This window comes from Manis javanica, chromosome 1 (genome assembly GCF_040802235.1).
Source record: "Manis javanica isolate MJ-LG chromosome 1, MJ_LKY, whole genome shotgun sequence".
Taxonomy (NCBI): Eukaryota; Metazoa; Chordata; class Mammalia; order Pholidota; family Manidae; genus Manis; species Manis javanica.
In genome coordinates, this window is record NC_133156.1 from 75,629,096 (window position 1) to 75,646,636 (window position 17,541).

The following is a 17,541-nucleotide window of genomic DNA, read 5'->3' on the forward strand; positions in this document are numbered from 1 at the left end:
TACTTGGGTTTTACTGTATCATGTTTTATACTTCTTGCAGAGAAGCTTTTTTTCTCTACCAATTCTGTTGACTAAGAACAAGTACTTTGTCTTCTTAAGTTTCCCTTAAGAGAATCTTGGTATCATGAAATGGAACTACTAGAACAGTTTTAAGTGGAACAAACTACTGAATAACCCTGTAACCCCATAAGGATTTAAATATACTCCATTTACGTTAATTCAGTAAAAGTAACCTAGTGAAGTGCTTTAGTCCACTGTGGTTTTTTCCTAGAACATTGCTGAACTAGAAATCTAACTTTACTATTGCTGTGTGTTGCCATCAAATATGTAAGACATAGGAAGTTTTTCAAGCTTTGTAACATAGCTATTGTACAAAGTCTACATCTCATGGCCATTTTTATAAAGTGGTGTTTACTCAGCTTCCAAATATCTACTTTGATGCCAATCTTACTTATCTGAGTTTTCTACTAACACTTTTGCCCAAGCACAAAACTTTTACTATTTTCATGAAATTAACTACAGATTTTTGGAGGGGTCCAATTTATAAATATTAACCTTCTTAACAATTGGCTACAGAGAGGGTACTTCCTCCTTGCCTAACTTAGGTCAGAATATCACAATCTTTTATTTCATTAAGGAGGAATGAGGCTCAATGCTAAAATGCTGTATGTTGCCGGAATTGAAATGGTTCATGTTTTACTTAAATTATTACTAAAAATAACAGGATATCAAATATTTTCAGTCAAAAAATATGTTATGTTTGTTACAGCAATTATTAGTTGTTCTCCCATTACCTAATGTATGCAAGCCCATTTGAGGGTGCAGCCATCTGTGGAAGCTATGTTAAAATCATTCAGGCTAACAGCGTATTATTTACTACAATACGACAGTGATTAACTGTGTCCCACGGATCAGACTGACCCTGATCAAAAGAATTGATGTAATAACCACAAGTGTTTGCTTTAAATTAAGAGACCAGGTGACCTAGTAATTAGAATTCTAAAAATCATAAAATTGCGGGGTTATCAAAGACTTTAGAAACCATAACTCACATTTTACTGATAAAGAACTTTGGGAACAGTGTGTGACTAAATGTTTCAGAAGAATCTGGCTCAATATATTCAATCATGTAAAACATATACAAGTTCCTTGCTAATTAAATATTTTTTTAAACTTTATGACCTTCGCTATATTTCGCTGTTTGACCATTACAGAGTATCAGTAAACTACAAAAAATACTTTAAAAGACTTCCTGTGGTGTGGATTCATTATATCACGTAAGTAACTGGAGTGAGGAAAAAGGAAAAAAATTAACAATTAAGGATGAAAAATTACCTGAATCCATACTTGTGATACAAGGGATAGAAATATATACACATACACACACAAATGAGTGCATGTAATTTGGTGAAATCTGAAGAAAGTCAGTGGATCACATCAATGTCAGTTTCCTGGTTTTCCTATTGTATCACAGTTATATAAGATTAGTCATTGGGGAAACTGGGTGAAGGGTAGAGGAACATTCTCTACTATTTCTGCAACTTCCTGTGAATCTATAATTATTCCAAAATGAAAAGTTTAAAAGTATGAATTACTATGAAACTACTTTTTCTGTCATAAATATTTATAAACTATAGGTGTCAACAATTTTATAGGAAAATAATTACAACATGTGGTCCTGGTTTAGTTCTCACTCCTTTGCCTATTTCTGTCTCCTTAACTGTGAATATTCCCTGAAATTGTCTCTTCTTGACACATTCCATTGGAAAACTGATTAATATTCATGGTTTCAGGGACCAGCTCTATGCTGAGTGTCCTCAGATCTTTCTATCTCGCCCAGATGTCCCATTTAAACTCCAACGTTTCAGGAAGTTTTTCTTGCTAGAGCCTAGATGTTGTCTGACACCAAGTAGGCTGACAAGAAATATTAGATGTATGAACAAATTAATGACTTTCTGAGCATCTACAGGATGTTTGCACTTGGAAGTCCCACCATATCAAAAGTTGAAATATAACAAAACAAAATTAATACTTTCTTCCCACCTCTCACACCCACCTAACCTGCTCATTCTGCTGGTCTGTATTTCTCCCATTTGTACTATTCTTCCACCCAACCAAGCTTTAAAAATTTGAGTTGCCTTTGACTCTTCCTTCACCTTTATTTACCATATCTAAACAGTTACTTTTGTTCATTTTCTTCTTAAATATGGCGTATGTTTGTCCATTCACCTCAATTTTGTTCCTGTGATTACTTTAGCCTCATTTTACTCTATGTTTCTAATTTTTTCCCTGCTTCTGATCTTGATTCCCCTTCAATCTGTCTGGCATGCTAATGCCTAGTAAATTTTTCTAAACTACTATTTTGTCAGATCACTAAACCAAGTACAATCATGATGACCACAATCATTGTTACCATTTATTGAATGCTCACTATGTACCAGGCGCTGTTACTGTACATATTTATCTCATTGACAATATTTTATATGTCTTATGGACACCATGAAGTAGACATTATATATCTCCTTTTATTGATGAGGAAATTGAGAGTCCATGATATTAATAATGCATCACATTTTTTAAGCAGCTACTAAGACAAAACTCAGGTTAGCCTCAGGCCCCAATCACTCTGGAAACACCACTCCCCTAAATAAAAATACATCTTGTCCATTCATTAAAACATGCCCAGCAGAACTTCAGCCTGGCAAGAATAAGTGTCCAATGAACAGTTTCTGTAACCAGTTTAGTAAAGGAGTTGAACCCATTCGGGTGCAAGCTGAAAGCAACTATCTCTTTTCTCCCACTGTCCTTCAAACTTGTAGTGTCAGTTCATTCCAACTCCCTGGGCTCCATTTCCATCCATTGAAATATCAGGTAGGTGTTATAGTTTTGTGTTTGTGCTCAGATAATAAATGAAATTTTAGTTGGAGTTCAGTCCAGTGTAATATTCCAAATTCTAATTCTCTCCATTTAAAACTTCCCTTTCCGAGTTGTTCCAGACTTGGAAGTCTATAGTGGAGGAAAGAGGGAGCTACAGTCAGCTGCTTTTCCTCTTCTCAGTACCCCTTCTTCCTCTCAGTGGCTGGTTTTGGCCTTTACAAAGCTGCAAGAGAGAAGGAGAAAAGTAAGATGAGGAGAAAGTTCTTACTTAGCTATATGCATGTGACTAGTGTTGGTGCCCTCAGGAGTAGCAAATAGTCAAAAGTGACTTCATGCTTCATGGAAACTCCTCTGCATTTCTGGCTAGAAAGCAATACTGAGATGCCCTTGGACTTCAAGCTGACTTCCTCTCTCACACTGGCCCTTCAGGTGGAGTCTATTTTGTGAAGCTACCAGGCTGGTGCCCCTCACAGGTACCCAAATCAAGTCCACAGCTTGCTCTCAATGTCCCCTCTCTTTATTTCCGAACATAACGTGCTCATTTTATTCCAGCCCCACTGTGTTTGCTTATTTTCCTCTCCCACCTACCTTTTCTCCTCTCTGCTAATCTAAATGTAATTCCCAGCCACTCTTAACACACCTTTCCCTAAGAAGCTTTTCCTGATTTGCCCCCTCCTACAGTGATATTCCCAGTCTGAAGTCCTGGGCATTCTATTCCATCCAAACCACAACAAAAAAGTTAGTTTTATCTAAGAATATCCTGGATGAAGCAACAAAAATTATTAATTCTATTAAATATTGACCCTTCAGCATGTCATTTTAATATTGTGTGTGATGTAATAGGAAGTACTCATAAAGCCCTCCTGGCTGCATACTGAAAATACATGATTGCCTCAAGGAAAAGCAACAGTATGTTTGATCACACTGTGAGCTACAGCTGCTGTTTTCATGGAATATCATTTTCACTTGAAAGAAAGACCAACAGAGAAACTATGGTTATACAGGTTTGAGTGTTTGGCAAGATATTTTCTCAAAAATGAGAGAAGTAAGCTTGTCATTTCAGGGAAAACAACTGGCCATGTTTATTGTCCATAAGAAATTTGACATTTAAAGCAAACATTAAAATTTGGAAAAACTTGCATCTGGCACCTTGAACAACAACTTGAGGTAGCTTTGGAGATGCGTCTCCACGTTGTCTTATCCAGCTCCCCTCAGGAGGTGGGGCTTAGTTTTTCTCCCCTCGATTGTAGGCTGGATCATTTCTAGTGAACTGGATGTGACTGAAGTGATAAGCTGTCATACTGACATAAGGTTATAAAGAGACTGTGGCTTCTGTCCTGAGTGGGCTCTCTTATTCTCTCTCCTCTTTTGAATAACTCGCTATGGGGCAAACTGCCGCATTGTGAGGTAGCCCTGGGAGGGGGAAGCCAGCTGCCACATCATGAGGACACTCAAACAGTCTATGGAGAAGTGCACATGGCAAGGAATCGAGGCCTACAAGGGACCGTGTCAGTGAACTTGGAAGTGGACCTTCTGAAGCAGGCCAAAAGGCACATGAGTGAGTTTGGAAGTAATTGGAAAAGCTCTCACTTGAGCTTTAAAACAACTGCAGTGTAGCCAACAATTTGACTGCAACCTTTTGAAAAGCACTGAGTCAGAACGACCCAGTTAAGCCACTCCTGGATTCCTGACCCACAGAAACTGAGATAATAAAGTTTGTTGTTTTCAGTTGCTAAGTTTGGGGTAATTTGCTATGTAGTAATAAATAATAATACAACAGCTTCCCAAAACTTAAAGACTTTCCTGATTAGAGTGATGGTGATATTAACAAAGGGTTTTTTTCTGGGGGAGGGGACAGGGAGGTTGTTGTATAATGAACTGTGTCATTAATATCAAAAAATTTATAAAATATTAATTCATGCTATTTGGAGTCCTCAATTTGTAAGAGTGTAAACAGATTTTTAGTTTGATAACTGCTGTTGTAGTAATACAAATAGTGGCTGTCCATATGGTGAAGATGCAGGGCATTATTCAGGAATTGATAAAACATGCCTTATTTTATTATTATTCATAACTATACACACTTTTCCCCAAAATGATAGTATTTGTAATAGCATTACAAGATACACAAGTACATATTGAAATATAATAGCCTTTGTCACGTTTAGGTATACAGTAGATGTGGTTATCAAGTACTGTATGTACTGTACATCACATATCTGAGAATACTTCACTTAAAATGTTTTAAATAATACTTATTCAGTATATTAAATGTTAGATTGTCAGTATGCAGTTATTGGTGATTTTTTAAAATTATTATTTTGTTCAGCAACTATTTGGAAAACTCTGGACAAAAAATATTATCGGAGTTAGAGATTTGTTAAGTTTCTAAAAAGAAATAATAATTTAACCCAGTGTCCAGATGTGATTGCCATGGAACACAGTTTAATGATAAAATGGTTAAAATACAAGACTTAGGAATGTGTTGAAGGGAAATGAAAAGACAGAGAGAGTAGCCAGGGAAATAAAATAGAAAGTTAGCTTATAAAAGAAAAATAATGCTACCTTAAGAAGTATGAGTTATCAATAGCATCAGATACTATAAAGCCTGAAAGAATGAAGACTGAGAAAAGGCTGAGACTTGGTGATGGAGACTTTAAAGAAAATCCCGAATGGGGCCAGAACGCAAATCTAAGCAGAAAATGAGAAAGCTGACAACAAAGGGAAGAAAACTTTGGCTGGAAACAAAAGAAGGTTCCAAGATCTAAGGAGCAGGAGATCTCAATATGTGTCTTACTACATTCACTACTTTATACATTGAAGAATTTTAATGACAGCCTGTATTCTTTATACAAATCAGGAGCAAAATTTTAATTAAATTCATTTGTTATATATTTAAAGGAATGTCTTAATGAACTAAAATTTAGAAATTTTGCTTTGACTAAGAATTGTTTTATATTTTTTTCTTGCCAACACGCTGTAGATACAGCCTTGATTTTTCCCTGTACTAAATGCCCTAATTTTTGGTTTGGCCCTGGAGAAACTACAAAATTACAGTTGCACAAATGTGCAATGACTATCTGTAATAATGATGGACAACTGCTAAGGTCAGACGCAAAATTTTGGAGATCTCTATTTCAACTCCCTCACTTTACTGATTAATAGATTTCAGCCAAGGGATTGACTGGTAATCAGATCAAGCCTGGCACTACCATCCCAGGATCTCCTGGGTTCCAATCCTGGGGCCCCTTATTCACATCACATTATACTACACTACTTCTGATAGTTTCCAAAATTATGACTGATGTGATTTAGCAGAAACGTGATACTTTGGGGAAGGGGGGATTAAGGGTGAAGAATCTCTGAAATATAAGGGATACTGGATTGACAAAAATTAAAAGGTGTTGCTTTTAGTATGTAATCTGTCTGCTTTCTGGTACTATTCTTGGGCTTTCTTTCTAAAACCATCATCCATTTTCATCAAAATGATGTACAGCAGGACCCTGTTTCTCTACGGCCTTTGTTCTCATCACAAGAAAATCAGCCACATTCTGCACCATTTGCTCTTCTCCACAGGCAACGCTCCAAATCCCTGTGGTCAGAGAGTCTCCAATTTTAGGCAGAAGTGTGGTTCTCTGGGGTGGCATTTCGGTTTCAGGTGAGACGTCTCTGGTGGCATCCAAGAAGGAAAACAACCCCTCCGTGTCTGCGCCACATCCATGGGCCTTACAGAGGCCCTGAGTCCCAGATGACCCATGTCCTTGGTTCTGGAGCCTGGCGTCTGTCCCAGACTACCCCGCAGCGCTGCGTGCGTGACGTGTGACGTAAGGCATTGACGCCTGTGGCCAGGGTCTGTGAGCACTGACCCGAGACCTCCGGGCCTCCGTGGTTGGGAATGGGCGTAGGTGGGTCTGGGGTGCTGCCATCACAGCTTGGAGTGTGAGGCTGCAGCCCAGAAGGCCGGCCACAGGCCTAGGGGAGATGCGCTGGTAGTGGCTGAGCACCCAGGGCAAGTCGAAGGCCTTCACCTGGCACCTCGACCCGCACCCGCGCGGAATGCACCGCAGCCTCCTCCGGACCCTGCACTTCCAGGAGAGCTGGTAGAGTTGACAGCCTTTGGAGCAGTCAGCACCTCGCAGCCGCAGCCCTGATTATTGTAAGGAAAGGGATCTTTCCTCTTTTTTTTTTTTTCAAAGTGGGAAAGGATGAAAATTGAATCAAGAGATTTTGTGCTCTGTTGAAATTACCATTACCCTGTAAGTAAAGTCTGTATGAAGTTAAGGTGCTTAGTTTTTAAAAACTATTTTTTTTCCAAACACTAAGCAGTAACAATTTGAAGTGGCACACACCCATGACTCCTCAGGTCTTTCTCATTGTTTCATGGGAGAATCTTTGACATTCTAGTTTAAAGTAATGGCCCAGTCTTCTCCCTACATTGCTCTATTTCATTTCCATTATAGCATTTATTACTTAGATGGGATGGCCGCATTATTTGCTTGCTTATTGTCTCTTCTCCCACTAAAATGTAAGCTGCACCAGAGCTTGGATAGGTCTGCTTTGTCCTTATCTCCACCTTCTGCCCTAGTGCCTGCTATTTTTGTTGATGAGGTGAAATCTTTTCTGACTGACTGACCACCCAGTGTTGGAGTAGCTTGCTTAAGTAGTAACATCCTCTGTGTTACCGCATTTCTGATACTTTATTGTAACTGTCCTTGAATATGTCTTTGTTGAACTGGTGTTCCCTTATTTAGACCAAGGACTTCTTTGTTCATTTTTGCATCCCAAGTGCCTAGCATACTGTAGACACTCAGATTTTTATTGAAAAGGTGAATGCTATCCATGATAGAATTTCTGATAATCCTCTTTTTCTAAATTTCTTAGACCATCTTAAATAGGCTATTTCTCCTCTTGTTGGTATTCTTTCATTTTTCTCCCTCATCTTGAGAGCCCCTCAATTCAACTAAGAGAGGCAATGTAGTGGTGAAAAGAATTCCAAATTTTGAAATGAAAATCTAGACAAGAGTCCTTGCTCTGCCACTTGCTGGTTTGGGTATACTCCCTAAATTCCTCAGAGCCTGGTTCATCATTTGTAAATAGAGATAGTAATATTTATGCACGGTCCCATTAACCATTTTGTTTTATATCTTTAAATAGAATATGAAAAAAAAACTGGCTATAATCCCTTCAAAAGAAAAAGGGTTCTTTGCTTTCCCAATCCTCTGCCAAGGTAACACATATGAGATGTATTTAGCCTTGATTTTATTAACTCATTCATGGAAAAATTTAGTAAGAACTACAAATTGCACAGACACAATTTAAATCACTGGTCAGGAAATCTTTACTTTAAAACAAAGGACATTGCTATTAATATAAATGTTATATAAACTCTTCACAGTTTAAGACAGTAGGTGATTTATTATACTTTAACATGTAAGAATTATTTCTGTACAAAATAACTTAGAAATACCCAAGAGGATTTGTTATTACTGGCTGAAAAGAATGTAGTCTCATGGTGAATTTAGATAAATTCACATACGATGAATTATGTGTTGTCTGGGCTCTGCTTTACAGAAGTGTCATCAACTTGCTGTCAAACAGTTGGATCAAAAGGAAGAGTGGGGATGCATCCTTTAGTGTTTTCATTTTTAGCACTGTTAAGCGAATACAATTTTCTTTTTTATAATTGTGTAGAATGACATGGATAACCGATTTTCTTTTTCATTATGTTTGACCATTGGTTTGGCCAGGAAGATCTGCTTACGTATCTAGGTAATTAAATTATATATTCTATGACCACAAATGAAGGGACCAAAATACAAAATCCATATTACTAGTCATGCTCTGCAAAGATTACTACAGAAGTAGATAAATGTAAGACTTCTAACAAAACTCATAAAAAATATAAACAATTACATGTAGTTAATATGTATTTATTTGCTTTTCTTGAAATGCTTCAACTATAGATTGCTCATTTCCAAGATGGGGATGTCTATCAGAAGATATGCAGCTGCTCAAAAACCCTTACTGACTGAAGACTACAGATTGGATGGGTGAGATGTAAGAAAAGAAAGATTTTAGTTTAAAACATAGATTTATAACTTGGAAAATTTTCTAAAAGCTAAAATAAGATCTACTTTTCAATCAGTAGTATAGTTTATTTCATACTAATTTTGTTCAAGTGTTATAGAGAATGTAGTTGTGAAAAACCTTAAATCTGAACAAATTGCTAAGAAAAGGCTTTCCTAGCATCATAGAAAATAGCAAATAAATGGTTTGATTCTGTTCCACTGGATGTAAACTCCAGTAAGGAAAGGGTTTATATCGTTTTGTTCACCACTCTATCCCCACTGCTGAACAGTGAACACATAGTGGATGCTCAAAAAATATTGAATGAATGAAAGAAGTCTCCTTATCACTTTTACTGGAATGGTCTATAATGATAATTTTTCACAAAAGTTGTTAGAGCAATTTGTTCATCAGGTTTTTTCATTTAATTGTTTGTATTAAATATTGAGAAATTACATGTGTTTATAAATTGTACAAGGCATAAAGAATTATAGTACATTGACATCTGTACACATAATTAAGTTTTAGAAAAAGTATATTACCATTACCTTCAAAATTTTCATGTCTTTTGTTCAATTCCATCTCTTCATCCCTTCCTTAGAAGGAGCAGCCACTATCCTGGATTTTATATTTATTCTTCCCTTTCTTTTGTCTCTATGTTTTATCACATATATGTACATTGCTAACGTATTGCTTAGTTTTTAATATTTTAACCTTATATAAATAGAATCTTGGTGTTTTTTTTTCCTGTATCTTTCTCTTTCTAACTCAAAATTATTACATTCCTGAGATTTATTCATGATGTTGCATTTTACTGTAATTCACTCATTTTTACTACTGTATAGTAACAATTATGGATATATTATAATTCATTTAGTAACTCTATAATTGATGGATGTTTGGGTTGCTTAAATTTCTTGATACTGCAATTAGTGCAGGAGTGAACATTTTAGTACATGTCTCCTTGTGTTAGTGGAGATATTTCTAGGATTGGAATTGGTGATCATAGCTATCTTCATAATGGATATAGTGTATCTTCAATTGTACTTGATAATGCTGATGGTTTTTCAAAGTAGGTATGCCAAATCACATTCTTACTACCATTGTATGGGGATTTCTGAGCTCCACATCCTTGTTAGCACTACAATATGAAAACAATGAGAAATGCAAGGAAAATTTGATGAGATTATAATTTGTGGAAGATTTTGCCATTTCTTTTTTGGTAATAGAGCTAATATGCAAAAATTATTGGGCTATAAAAAAACAGTATAAGCAATAAGCTCTCTTTTTGTCATATAAATGCACTTTTACATTCTTTCACTAAAGAATATATGTTTTGCTTCATATGACTTAGGACATTTATGAAAAATTTGTCATGTAGTTAGCCACAAAAGAAACCTCAAAATAAGGAAAGTAGAGATTTTATAGGCCATATTGTCTGATTTAAGCCAATTGAGTAGAAATAAATAATAGAGTATCAGATCTTCATTAGTCAGAAAGTATTAAACATAATTAAGATAGCTTTTGGAGCAAAGAGGAAATCAAAGGAAGAGTTTGAAAAAGAGTTTGAAATAAGTTTGAAAAACTTATTTCAAAACTCAATGGGATAAAGTGGAAAGTATATTCAGTGTACTTTCATTATTAAAAAAGAAAGACTAAAACAGCGAAATTTCACACTTAAATTCATCCTGAACATGAGTTAAAGAAAAGAGAGAAAGAAAAATATGTAAGATAGAATACAGTTACAGAAGATTAAAATAATTATATAAAGCTCTGTGACAACACATTTTAAAATCTTGTATTGATAATTCCCTAATGAAACATAAATTATCAAAACTGCCCAAGATGAAGAAAATTTTAATATACAAATCGACATATATGGAATTTAATATCTGGCAAATCTATCTTTTAAAAAATATCAGGACCACATAGTTCCACAATTGAGTTCTAGCTAGCATTAAAAAAATAGGGAATTTTACTGCATATAAATTATACCTCTGTTTTAAAGAAGGAAAAGGAAAAAAGGAATAATGATTAATGCTTATGTTGTTGTTCAGACACCTCTGAAAGATGCAAGTCTTCTTGATTCAGAGTCACACAAATTTAGTACTAACCTGTTGAATACAAAAAAGAAAACTGAACTAATCTCACTTACGAATATAATTGCAGAAATTGTAAATGAAATCTTAGCAAGTGAAGTCTAGTAAAATATCACTGGAATAGTACACTATATAATCAAGTACACATTATTTTCCAGGAATGCAAAGATTGTTCCAGTATCAGGAAAGCCAATATATAATTTATTATATCAATAATAAATTGGAGGGAAGGAGAAAGCAATCATATCCATAGATTATGAAATTACAATTGATAAAATTCAATGAACATTCCCATGAAGAATAAACAAAACCAGAATAAGGCTAGAAGGAAACTAAATATTATAAGGGTTGTGGAGAATAACATTTGTTGTTGGTTTTTGGTAAGCATTAAAATGGCTTTAATATTGAAGCCATTTTAATTAAAAACAGGAATGAGTTAGGTATTCCTCCTGTAATCATTATTATTCAGCATTGTTTTGGAAGTCCTCATGAATGCTTAAATAAGATAATAAAATAATCAGTTATGGACATGGAAAAAGGAGAGAGAAAATTATCTTTTTTCCACTGATGATACAGAAGAGTAGAAAATCCAAAAGATTAGTGGAAAAAATGAGATTAACCAGTGTGGGGGTCAGAGAAACCACCACTAGAAATAAATGGAATGAAAAAGAAGAGTGGCAGAGACTTTCCTTAACAAAAAATAACACAGACCATAAAGTCACTTTAGTCAAATCAATATTGAAGTGATATAGAAATAGGTAAGTAGATCAGTGGGCAAGAATAGAAAAGTCCAGCAATGGTACCCAATATATATCTTTGTGAGTGTATGTGAGAGATAATCAATAAAGATTTTCTTTTCTTTTTTATTAAGGTATTATTGATATACACTCTTTATGAAGGTTTTCATGTGAAAAAACAATGTGGTTACTATATTTACTCATATTCTCAAGTCCCACCCATACCCCATTGCAGTCACTGTCCATCAGTGTAGTAAGATGCCACAGATTCACTATTTGCCTTCTCTGTGCTACACTGTTTTCCCCATGATCCCCCACACCATGTAATAATCAATGAAGTTTTTAAAGTCAATAACAAAACAATGGTTTAATCAGTTGTACTAAAACAATTGGATATTCAAATGGAAGAAAAAGCAGCCTGTTAAAAATTAATCACAGATGGATTAAAATTTTAATAAATTAATTTTTAAATAAAACAAGAAAATTTTTGAGACTATATATTTTAGGTAGGGCCTGGAAAAACGTCTTTAACAGAAAAAACAAACCTTAAAAATAAGTCTTATTTGACTATTAATATTTAAATTTTTTAAAATTTTGCTTTTCTGTTTTTTTTAATGTTTCTTTTTTTTAGATAATTCACTTTTCATTTATAAAAGTATTGGATCTTCACTACAGCTTAAGAAGCACTTTTTTAGGGTGTCCCACCTGCATTTCTGGGAGACTGGAAGATAGATCTAAAAGTTAGATCAAGTTGGAACATTTTTGGCTAGAATATGTCATAGATGGGATGTACTTCATATTTCCCTATATTAGGAGAAACATAATATCTGTTTGTCCCATAATTAGTGTTGCTGTATTGACCACCGTGTTAGCATTATGATTGCTGATCCTTCCGTTGTAAAACCCGAATTTTACAGTAGGCCAGTTGGAGTCCCTTCAAGCTGGCCTCCGTGTCCTTTGATTAGGACTCCTTTAGTTTTCAACAGTTCTTTCTTCTGGCCTGAGATCTTCCTGGTTCACCTTGTACTTTCCTCCCCAGTCCTGATATCAGCTATTTCTTCAGAGTCCTGGTTCGCAGTAGTGGGGTGTAATATTAAAGTCCAGAATCGAGGTCCTAGGGAGTGCTCTTTTCTACTAGGCAGACAGTATTTCTAGCCATTTCTGTCTGTATAGCTAGGAAAAAAAGAATTTTCAAATATCATGAGTTGATGATGATATTTTCAATTCTGTTTAACTTTTCAGTGTTTTACTTCTTTGAGTTTCTAATGAGGTCATTTTTTCTCTTATAATGAAATTATTGATTGCTAACATTTTTAACTAAAAAATATATTTGCCCTGCACTATAAGAAAATCATTTCAAATAACAAAACTAAGATTAATACAACCAAGAAAATGACTGAATGAAATTTGAAATGTCTTTTTAGTTCTTTTCGTCCTTGTAATGTTTTGAACTATGTTCTAAAGTCACTCTAAATAAATCATTTCTAGGTGGTGTAACCAAATTTGATACACAGCTATTTTTTTTCAATTTGTTTTCAGTTTTAGGGATTGCTTTTTAAAAATGAATATTTTGAGATTTTTTTAATGTATATTCTTTTGATCTCTGCTTCATTACATATTTTCATTTATTTTACTCAGATGTTTGTTAATATTACCTTCATTAACCTTCTCTGCTTTTATTTGCTATTCTCAGATATGTAGAATAATTGACTGCCTACAGTTAGTATGCTTGGTATTATTTATCAAAAAAGCAGAAAGGGAAAACAAAAACGGATGTTCTCACTGTGTCTGCTTTTCAGTTCTTATTGAGCTCATATTGAATTAATTAATCTGCTAATTAGGATCTGTCACATGAACTAATTTTCACCATGATGGGTAAAATAAATAAAAATATAGTCCTTTGTATGTGAAAAAAGTTTTCTTCCCAATGTTTGATAAACGTTATGTGTGCATGTATATGTGTGTCCCTTAGTGTTCTGTATTTATGTATCGGTTGATTCCATGATGAATTTATTTATAATTTTCATTTCTGCCTGAGACATAAATAACATATCTAATTATATTCATTGAGGAAATATTTATTTATTTTTGTTTTTTTATTAAAGTATCATTGATATAAAATGTTATGAAGGTTTCACATGAACAACATTGTGGTTTCAGCATTGACCTATATTATCAAGTCCTCACCACCACCCCCATTGCAATCACTGTCAGTCAGCATAGTAAGATGCTATGGAGTCATTACTTGTCTTCTCCGTGCTGTACTGCCTTCCCCATGACCTATATTGTGATTGTGAATTAATAGTACCCCTTAATCCTCTTCCCCCCCCTCCCCCCCAACCCCTCCCCTTTGGTAACCACTAGTCCCTTCTCGGAGTCTGTGAGTCTGTTGCTATTTTGTTCCTTTAGTTTTGCTTTCTTTTTATACTCCACAAATGAGTGAAGTCATTTGGTACTTGTCTTTCTCCCCCTGGCTTATTTTACTGAGCACCCTCTAGCTCCATCCATGTTGTTGCAAATGGTAGGATTTGTTTTCTTGTTATGGCTGAATAATATTCCATTGTGTATATGTGCCACATCTTCTTTATCCATTCATCTATAAATGGGCACTTAGGTTGCTTCCATACCTTGGCCATTGTAAATAGTGCTACAAAAAACATAGGGATGCATATGCCTTTTCGAATCAGGGATCTTGTATTCTTTGGGTAAATTCCTATGAGTGGAATTCCTGGGTCAAATAGTATTTCTATTTTTAGTTTTTTGGGAAACCTCTGTATTACTTTCCACAATGGCTGAACCAATTTACATTCCCACCAACAGTGTAGGAGGGTTCCCCTTTCTCTGCATTCTCGCCAGCATTTGTTGTTCTTGTCTTTTGGATGTTGGCCATCCTAACTGGTGTGAGGAAATAGTCACGTACTATTGTAAAGTTGTAAAAGTGCATGAAAGCACTGTGTAGGTATCGGGAATTTAGCTTTGAGTCAACCAAAGGCCCTGAACTCATGGAGCTTTATATTGTAAATGGGGGAAACAGACAATAAATAAGTCTGACCTTTTCAGCTTCCTACCATCTAACCAACCTTAGCAATCCCCAAACTTGGGTAGCAATGCTGATGCTAATTCTGTCCCATGTGGCCTTTCACTTTACTGTAACTATTTGAAGAGTTCCTTTGGTCTTTCCAGGTATATTCCATGTAATGGTACCCAACTAGAACCACAGAATATAGTTATTAAAGAATTTTTTAGAAGAAACAAAATGTCATAAGTATACTGTTTTAGAACATTTTTATTAAAAAACCTGTGTTCACAAAATGTGTAGCAGGTATTTATTTTCAATATAAAAATGATTATTTACCTTACAGAATTATCTAGAATTACTTTTAAAGAATAAGCTCCCCTAGTACATTTCAAATGATTCAGTTTATAATCATCCTATTTATACACAAACTGCCTTGAATTCTTATTATAATGAGAAGGTCTTTACATTTTCTCTTGTGACCCAGGATTTCCCAAGTTCAGTCAACCTATGATTACAAGTGGGATCACAAGAATGATAATAGCAACCTGGGTTTCATTGACTTTGCCCCACCTGCAAAATTTCAGATCTCTAAAATGCCTTGAATCTGCCCTCTTCCCTCCAAGTGTGTTTGGGAATCACCAACGAGTATCTGATTATCAAGATCAAATCTGGTCAGCTGCCTTGTAGGTGGCATACGTTCGGCACTTGTGACTACTTCTATGGGTACCATTATGTCTCCTTCAGGTGCTGCTTCAGTTTTGGCTCTTTTCTGGATACTACATGCTCACAGTGGGTACCACTGCTAATGCAGTGGCACTTTCAAAGAGCCAAACATCTTTAACAAGGTCCTCCAGAATGCCTCTTTTCCCTTTATCATTTTATTCTTTGGGAAGGGTACCTCTCTGTACAGCTAATTAGTGCGCAGCTGCCTTAGAAAGCTTAGCAAGACTACTTAAAGTTTATCTTTTCATTCCAGCTACTCCTAATCCCTACTGGATATGAGATCAAGGATAGATCTGAGGGGCACACACTAGCTTGTGCTCAGAACCACTCCTCTCTGAACATGACTAAGGGACTGTTAGTAGACTGGTAAAGCTTTGTTAGAGTTGGCAGCCTTCCTTAAATCAAGGTTCTCTCCCAGGAGGACCCTATAGTTTTGTGTGTATACTAAGCCTTTATCAGGCTGCCCATCAGTTCTCCAGCATCAGGACCTGTCTGAGCCTTTAAACAGTAGATGTTGAGACTTCTACACACTAAATTGATTTACATAAAACTTTTCACTCGTCTCTGATCAAAGTGATATATGCTATCATACTTTCAGTCACACTTCATGACATGAACTTGGTATTTAATCAGTTAGACATAAGTGAATAATCACATAGAAATAATGTTTCCACAGTATTTTTTTATTTTGGTTCTTTGTTTGCCAATACAAGGAATAAAGAACTGAATGAACATTGATTTTATTACTACATTCCTTTCTAGGTCTTATTTGTGGACATATAACTTTGTTTGATTATAAACTGTATTATCCATACTTTTTCTTAAATTTAGTTTATATGCACAGTTGAATATAGAGAGTCCACATTTTGTAAGTAGAATGAACAGAAGTTTTTCCATAATCTTGGGGTAACAGTCACTTAAGGTTGTGTACAAGTAGTGTACCCTGTTTTTCAGAAGTTCACATTATGCCATATCACGTTTGTGAAAGACCTACCTGTTTTCACTAACCAAAAGAAATTCCAACAGGATTTTCACTTTTATGAAAAAAAGCAAAAAGTGAAAATAATGTTCAGTGTTTGTTTTGCAATGTGCCATTATAGATGCAGTGTGCATTTTATTTTGGGGGGGATCTGGAAACACTCAAAATTTTTCCGTATGAATTGAAATTGCTTCTTTGCTTAATGCCATTTTCATTCCCCAGAGGTTTCATAGGAACACTCTACTTTCAGAAAGCAGGCAGGATACTTGTACTTGATTATTTCCAATTTACGCCATCCTAAATAGTGTTGCATTAACTATCCTTATACAAATTATTATTGAGGATTTAAAAAATTGTGATATATTCCCAGGGTGACAGCATTGGTAATAAAATGTATTTTCAGAGTGCTTTTGGAATATCCCTATCTCTGAAGTACATAAAGAGCCCAAAAAGAGTGTGCAAGCTCCTCACGAGTATTAAATTAATTAAGCAAGATGACCATCAGACCACCATTAGATTATAAAAATCACTTTGCCATTATTAAGCATTTGCCATTAACTGAGGTGTGTGTGGTCTCAAAGTATTGCCATGAACTGAAAGAGTATAGTATTGGACCAGTAGAACTAATTTGGTTGTTGAGATTGGCATGCAAAGGAAGTGACTCCTAGTCCAAATTCTTGCCTGGGCCAAGGAGAATTCTGAAAGGAGTCCCATATGGTGCATAAGTTTTGAGACTTGATAGGTAATACTTGAAAGGCATATAGCTCCATATCAGTTGAGTCTGAAGTAGATTTGAGGGAAGAATCCAGTTAGGAAAGTTATCACAATTCTTGTTGTTGGGTGCCACATCACAGGCTGAAACCCATGTGGGCCAGGCAGACTCAATTGACTTCTACCTTCTCAAAACTTATGCACTACCAAAAGCAAAGTGTCTGTTGTGTACTTAACAATACCTGCCATTTATTGAGCATTTCGTGTCCATTAAGTAAGTACTCTCATCTTTTTTAAAGGTAAAATTGAGTTTTAGAAAGCTTAATTTGC